Here is an 8,217-nt window from a genome sequence, read left to right on the forward strand (position 1 = left end):
ACAGATAAAATATTGTATTTATTACAATATAAAATATGTAACATTACAACAAAGATGAAAAAATATATAATGCATCAAAGTCACTCTGGGTATAGCACAAATGATGGACGACTAGAATTGTAATCAAATGTTCCAAACTCACAATAGTCCTTGATGAACATTCTGCTTAACTTCGGCTCACAATGCCGGTAAGTAAAACACCCTTCCCTGTGACCTGACTCGGTCTCTCCAGAGACCTGGAGTAAACTATTTAAAAGAAACTCCACTACTTGTGCACCATAGGCAAGGCTCAAATATATAATATATAAGTATATATTATTTAATTTGCTTTATTTTGCACTTAAAATGGGATGGGAAAGTGAAAATTAAACTTGCATGATTCAGATAGAGTATGTAATTTTAAGACATTATTTAATTGACTTCTATTTTCAAATGTGCTTCGTTCTCTTGGTATCCCTTGTCAAAAAAGAATACTCACATATCCTACACTAGTGGGAGCTAGCTGCTGATTGGTGCCTGCACACATTTGTCTCTTGTGACTGGCTAACTAGATGTGTTTAGCTAGCTGCCAGTAGTGCAATGTTGTTTCTTCAAAAAAGGATAACAAGAGAATGAAGCAACTTTAATAATACAAGGAAATTGTGGCCAGATTACGAGTTTTGCGTTAGAGGCTATGCAGTGCTAACGAGCAGTTTTCTCTCACCGCTCACTTTCCTACAGCGCTGGTATTACAGGTTTTTACAAACCCGGCATTAAAAGGCAAAAAGTGAGCGTAGAACAAAATTGTGCTCCTTACCGCACTACAATACCAGCACTGCTTAAGTCAGCGGTGAGCAGGTCATACGTGGTCATGCACAATTTCCCCATAGGAATCAACGGGGAGAGCCGGCTGAGAAAAAGTTTAACACCTGCAAAAAAGCAGCGTAAAACTCAGTAACGCAGCCCCATTAATTCCTATGGGGAAACTAAAGTTATGTTTACACCTAACACCCTAACATGAACCCTGAGTCTAAACACCCCTAATCTTACACTTATTAACCCCTAATCTGCCGCCCCTGACATCGCCGACACCTACATTATACTTATTAACCCCTAATCTGCTGCTCCGGACACTGCCGCCACCTACATTATACTTATGAACTAATAGTTACATTGTAGCTAGCTTAGGTTTATTTTTATTTTACAGGCAAGTTTGTATTTATTTTAACTAGGTAGAATAGTTACTAAATAGTTATTAACTATTTAATAACTACCTAGCTAAAATAAATAGAAAAGTACCTGTAAAATAAAACCTAACTTAAGTTACAGTAACACCTAACACTACACTACAATTAAATAACTTACCTAAATTAAATACAATTAAATAAATTACATACAATTAGCTAAAGTACAACCCCCCCCCCCACTAAATTACAGAACATAATAAACAAATTACAAGATATTTAAACTAATTACACCTAATCTAATAGCCCTATCAAAATAACCCCCAAAATAAAAAAAAACCTAAACCTAAAAAAAAAACTAAACTATCAATAGCCCTTAAAAGGGCTTTTTGCGGGGCATTGCCCCAATGTAATCAGCTCTTTTACCTGTAAAAAAAAAATACAAACAACCCCCCCAACAGTAAAACCCACCACCCACACAACCAACCCCCCAAATAAAATACTAACTAAAAAAACCTAAGCTCCCCATTGCCCTGAAAAGGGCATTTGGATGGGCATTGCCCTTAAAAGGGCATTTAGCTCTATTGCAGGCCCAAACCCTAACCTAAAAATAAAACCCACCCAATACACCCTTAAAAAAACCTAACACTAACCCCCTGAAGATCGACTTACAGTTCTGAAGACTGGACATCCATCCTCAAGGAAGCGGCAGAAGTCTTCATCCAACCGGGCTGAAGTGCTCAACGAAGCCGGGAGAAGTCTTCATCCAAGCCGGGCGAAGTGGTCCTCCAGACGGGCAGAAGTCTACATCCAGACGGCATCTTCTATCTTCATCCATCCGACGCGGAGAGGGTCCATCTTCAAGACATCCGACGCGGAGCATCCTCTTCATCCGGAATCTTCTTACTGAATGACGGTACCTTTAAGTGACGTCATCCAAGATGGCGTCCCTTAAATTCCGATTGGCTGATAGAATTCTATCAGCCAATCGGAATTAAGGTAGAAAAAATTCTATTGGCTAATGCAATCAGCCAATAGGATTGAGCTTGCATTCTATTGGCTGATTGGAACAGTCGATCTTCAGGGAGTTAGTGTTAGGTTTTTTTATGTTTGAATATATTTTATTTATTTATCAGAAATAATAAACATTTACAGAAATACCTTCCTCTGCATCAATCTCCATCATTATGGGTTCCAGAGTGTAGGTTTATACAGTTACATTTCTAAACGACAAATGATACAGTTAATAATCTTTATATTATTCTAGTCATTTCTATTGATACTTATATAACTATGTAGGTTCAGCAGGTAAAGATCAGATATCATATCCAGAGTTTTATTGGTGCAGATGATATTTGGTTTTCGCCTCTTTTTTCTTATCATCAGGCTATCAGTGACAAGATCTAATGTAGTTCTTGTGTCTGGTGGTAACCTTGCTCTCTGTTGAACTCTACTAGAGCTTCCAATGAATCTACGTTTAAATCCTTTATCTATATACATCTGAACTTTTAGAAAATATAACCCTAAAGGAAGGTAAGATTAAATAAGTTGAGTCATAGGGGGTCAGGAGGGAAGGGGACGGGGATGGGAAGTGACGACACATCTCGTTCCAGTGTTTATTGCTTGTACTGCAACAGGTGTATTTTTTTTTGGTGTTCATATTAGTCATCTAAGGCTACCTTTCCCGTTAGACTTCTTTATCTGCCTTTCATTTCATTATCCAGTAGTACCATACTGCTTGGACAACTTCCTTGTTATCTAAAGTGTTGGATGCTAGGTCGTACATGTTGTATGTGTACTGAATTTTATTGTAAGTTTCTGTCCAGGTTGGACTGCCTGTCTTACAATATCTGGCTATGCATGTCCTTGTGACCGTACATAATATCCTGATGAATGTGTTGATGTGTTTATTAAATCTATTAATGGGTATGTGTAATAGCACTTGTTGGATTGTGAGATCTACGCTTTCATTCAAGATTCGGCTGAGGAAAGAGGATAGATGTTTCCATATGCCTGATATTTCTCTACAGTCCCACCACATATGCCTATATGTTCCTATTTCTCCGCACCCTCTGTAACACAGTGGACTTCCCTGCGGATGCATATGAGCCGCTCTAATGGGTGTCAGGTACCATCTATGTATAGTCTTAGTGATATTTTCCTTTAGATCTACACTTAGTAGTCCTTTGTCTGCGCTTTGGAATATTGATTCCCATTCTTTGATGTCTTTGTTTAGAAGTAACTCCCTCTCCCATGCCAACATAGTAGGGGTTTTGGTTGCGATCTGTGAAGCTTGTATGGCTACATATAAGATTGAAATGGAATGTCTAGTGCGGTCCTCCGACCTACACATGGTTTCTAGCGGTGTTATGTGGTTATCTCTTGGGTTTCTTATGTATGCTTGTAGAGCTGATTGTATCTGTAAATATAAATACCAGTGTAGCTTAAAGGGGTTCAATTTTGTCTGCAATTGGTTAAATGAAAGTATCGTTCTGCCTTCCATAAAATCTGCCACTCTATATAGACCCTTATTTTCCCACTTCTTTAGTTGGGCCCAGAGCTCATTGGGTAGTATATATCTAATTGGGATGTATAAAGAGTATTGTGGCATTAGGTTAAATTTAATTCTTGCTGTGTTAGGTTTTTTTAAGGGTATATTGTGTGGGTTTATTTTTTAGGTTAGGGATTTGGGCTGCAATAGAGCTAAATGCCCTTTTAAGGGCAATGCCCATCCAAATGCCCTTTTCAGGGCAATGGGGAGCTTAGTTTTTTTTTAGTTAGTATTTTATTTGGGGGGGTTGGTTGTGTGGTTGGTGGGTTTTACTGTTGGGAGGGTTGTTTGTAAAAAAAATTTACAGGTAAAAGAGCTGATTACTTTGGGGCAATGCCCTGCAAAAGGCCCTTTTAAGGGCTATTGATAGTTTAGTTTAGGCTAAGGTTTTTTTTATTTTGGGGGGGGCTTTTTTTATTTTGATAGGGCTATTAGATTAGGTGTAATTAGTTTAAAGATCTGTAATTTGTTTTTTATTTTCTGTAATTTAGTGGGGGTTTTTGTAATTTAGCTAATTTAATTTAATTTATTTAATTGTTTTTAATTTAGTTAATTTATTTAATTGTAAGTGTAGTGTTAGGTGTTAGTGTAACTTAGGTTATGTTTTATTTTACAGGTACTTTTGTATTTATTTTAGCTAGGTAGTTATTAAATAGTTAATACCTATTTAATAACTATTCTACCTAGTTAAAATAAATACAAACTTGCCTGTAAAATAAAAATAAACCCTAAGCTAGCTACAATGTAACTATTAGTTATATTGTAGCTATTTTAGGGTTTATTTTACAGCTAAGTATTTAGTTTTAAATAGGAATTATTTAGGTAATAATATTAATATTTATTTAGATTTATTGTAATTCTATTTAAGTTAGGGGGTGTTAGTGTTAGGGTTAGACTTAGGTTTAGGGGTTAATACATTTAGTATAGCAGCGGCGGCGACGTTGGGGGCGGCAGATTAGGGGTTAATAAATGTAGGTAGGTGGCGGCGACATTGGGGGAAGGAGATTAGGGGTTAATAAATATAATGTAGATGTCTGCGATGTTGGGGCAGCAGATTAGGGGTTAATAAGTATAATGTAGGTGGTGGCGGTGTCCGGAGCAGCAGATTAGGGGTTAATAAGAATAATGTAGGTGGCGGCGATGTTAGGGATAGCAGATTAGGGGTTAATATTATTTAACTACTGTTTGCGAGGCAGGAGTGCGGCGGTTTAGGGTTAATATGTTTATTCTAGTGGCGGCGATGTCCGGAGCAGCAGATTAGGGGTTAAAAAATGTATTATACTGTTTGCGATGCGGGAGGGCCTCGGATTAGGGGTTAATAGGTAGTTTATGGGTGTTAGTGTACTTTTTAGCACTTTAGTTATGAGTTTTATGCTACAGAGTTGTACCATAAAACTCTTAACTACTGACTTTAAAATGCGTTAGGGATCTTGGAGGTAGAGGGTGTACCGCTCACTTTTTGGCCTCCCAGGACAGACTCGTAATACCGGGGCTATGGAAGTCCCATAGAAAAAAGACTTTACGAAGTTTACGTAAGTCGTTTTGTGGTAAGGCCAAAGAAGTGTGCAGTGCCCCTAAACCTGCAAGACTCGTAATAGCAGCAGTAGTGAAAAAGCAGCGTTAGGACCTGTTAACGCTGCTTTTTCAATTTAACGCACAACTCGTAATCTAGCCGTTGGAAAGTTGTTTAAAATTGTATGTTCTATCCAAACCATGAAAGGAAATTTTGTGGTTTCTGTCCCTTTAAACATTGGCTGTGGAATATTCCAAAGCTGACTGCTTTTGCCAAAATTGCATATTCTTTTCTCAGCACTCTCATTCAACTTTGCCATTAAAATCTACTGTTGGAAGGGTACATGGAATAAGAAAGAACACATTTTTATCTGAGACAGATAATTATACTTTTTAATATAACCATACAAAATATTTGTTATATAGATACAAGTGGTCTATGCCTCTGCCAACAAACTGCTTTGTCTGTTAAAACTGAGAGCCTCCTGCTAACTTGTTTCTAATGATCTGTTATTGGCTATTATTTCTCTAAGGGTGACCTATGTGGCACAAATAAAAGTTATTTAAATAATTATGAATATGACAAATATATTTGCAATGCAGTAAATGATAACACGGGACGCAATATCACTGGAGCATAGATAGTGAGTGGCTTGATATTACATGGTACTAGTCCATGGTAGAGCGCGTTAACCAGAGAAGGGTTAGCACATCCAACTTTGCTAGAAAGCAACCTAAACTTTAATGGATATTCTGAGTGTATATATATATATATATATATATATATATATATATATATATATATATATATATATAAATATATATACAGTATATATATAGTATATGTGTATATAAATATATGTGTGTCTATATAAGTGCAGTGCCCTCCACTAATATTGACACCCACTGTGAAAAATTGTCTTTATTGTTTAACCTTTTGATCTTTTGTTAAAAAATACACAAAAATACTCTGCTCTCATGGATGTCAAACAATTGCAAACACAACACAGGTTTATATATATATATATATATAAAAAAAAAATCTTTATTAAATATATGTGTGGAATTTGAGACCATTCTTCCAAACAGGATCTCTTCAGTTCCTTCAAATTGTGAGGTCAATGCTGGTGGCCTCTCCTCTTCAGTTCATCCCACAGATTTTCTATGGGGTTCAAGTAAGGGGACTGGGATGGCCATGGCAGGACCATAATTTTGTGGTCAGTAAACCGTTTTTGAGTTGATTTTGATGTATGTTTTGGATCATTGTTCTGCTGGGAGATCCAACCACGGCCCATTTTAAGCTTTCAGACAGAGGCAGTCAGGTGTTAATTTAATATCTGTAAATATTTGATAGAGTCCATGATAAAATGTATCCTAACAAAATGTCCAGGTCCTCTGGCAAAAAACAGCCCCAAAACATTAAAGAGTCACAGCCATATATAACCGTGGGCATGAGGTACTTTTCCATATGGCTACCTCTCGGTGTGTGCCAAACCAACCTCTGATGTTTATTGCCAAAAAGCTTTATGTTGGTTTCATCTGACCATAGAAGCCAATCCAATTTGAAGTTCCAGTAGTGGCTGGCAAACTGAAGATGCTTGAGTTTGTTTTTGGATGAGAGTAGAAGCTTTTTCCTTGAAACTCTTCAAAACAACTTGTGGTGATGTAAGATTCTAGTTTTGACCCCAAGACGCAACTAACTTCTGCAGTTCTCCAGCTGTGATCCTTATACATATATTTTGGCCACTCAAACCATGCTCTTTAAAGTGCATTGAGACAATATATACATGTCCTTTTCCAGGTTGATTCATAACATTTCCAGTTGACTGGAACTTCTTAATTATTCCCCTGATGGTGGAAATAAGCATTTTCAATTCTTTTGCTATTTTCTTGTAGCCATTTCCTATTTTGTGAAGCTCCACAACCTTTTGCCGCACATCACTACTATATTCCGTGGTCTTATCCATTGTGATGAATGACGAGGGGAATTTGTCCTATATGTTAACTCATATTTATACCCCTGTAAAAAAGGAAATCATGGTGGAACAATTTCCTGTTTCTATTCACCCTGATGTACTAAAAAAAAATTAAAATATCAATGGGAATATACTTCAAATTTATTTTCTCATATAAATTCATAGGGGTGCCAATAATTCTGCCACACACATATTTAATAAAGTTTTTTTTTTGGATAAACCTGTGTTGTGTTTGCAATTGTTTGATATCCATGAGAGCCGAGCATTTTTGTATATTTTTGAACAAAACATCAAAAGGTTAAACAATAAAGATAATTTTTAACAGTCTTCTTGGAGGGCAATCTATGTGTATACATGTGGATTTATGTGTTTATACAGTATGTGTAAATATGTATGAATACACATACATACATATATGCACATATAAACTTAAATACACATGTATACACATATATAGACATTTTTGAGCCCTTCCCAAATACCTTGAAACTTGCAATATCATTTTTATTAATTTTCATGTGTTTTAATGTGGAAATACTTGAAATTTCCATGTTCTTTACATATATATATATGTATATTTTTAATTTTTATTATTAAATAGATAATTGTGGGTTTCTGCAGACTCTTGTCTTAAAACTACTATATTGCACACAGTATTGGCTGCACACTCTAGAAACTTCAAAGTGTGCCAATAGAATAGGGGCTTACTGAAAAGTATATAAAATTAAATAAAATATATATAATAAGCTATGAAAAAAGAAACAGAAGCGCCACAATGGCCTAGTACCACCAAGACCAACGATATAGGTGTAGAATATAAAATATACTCACAAACGTGATGCACCCAATGGTGCTAATGGAGCAGGCTGGAACTTTGCAGCAGTCCAGCTAACTGTTATCAATCAGCCGTGGGCTCAAAATTGGATTTCTTTAAAGGGATGCTCCCATTTATCTGTGTATGGATATAAAACACACAAACATAGTCCAATACCGTATAGACAGGGTTTCCTCAGGC

The sequence above is a fragment of the Bombina bombina genome, chromosome 1 (assembly GCF_027579735.1).
Source record: "Bombina bombina isolate aBomBom1 chromosome 1, aBomBom1.pri, whole genome shotgun sequence".
Taxonomy (NCBI): Eukaryota; Metazoa; Chordata; class Amphibia; order Anura; family Bombinatoridae; genus Bombina; species Bombina bombina.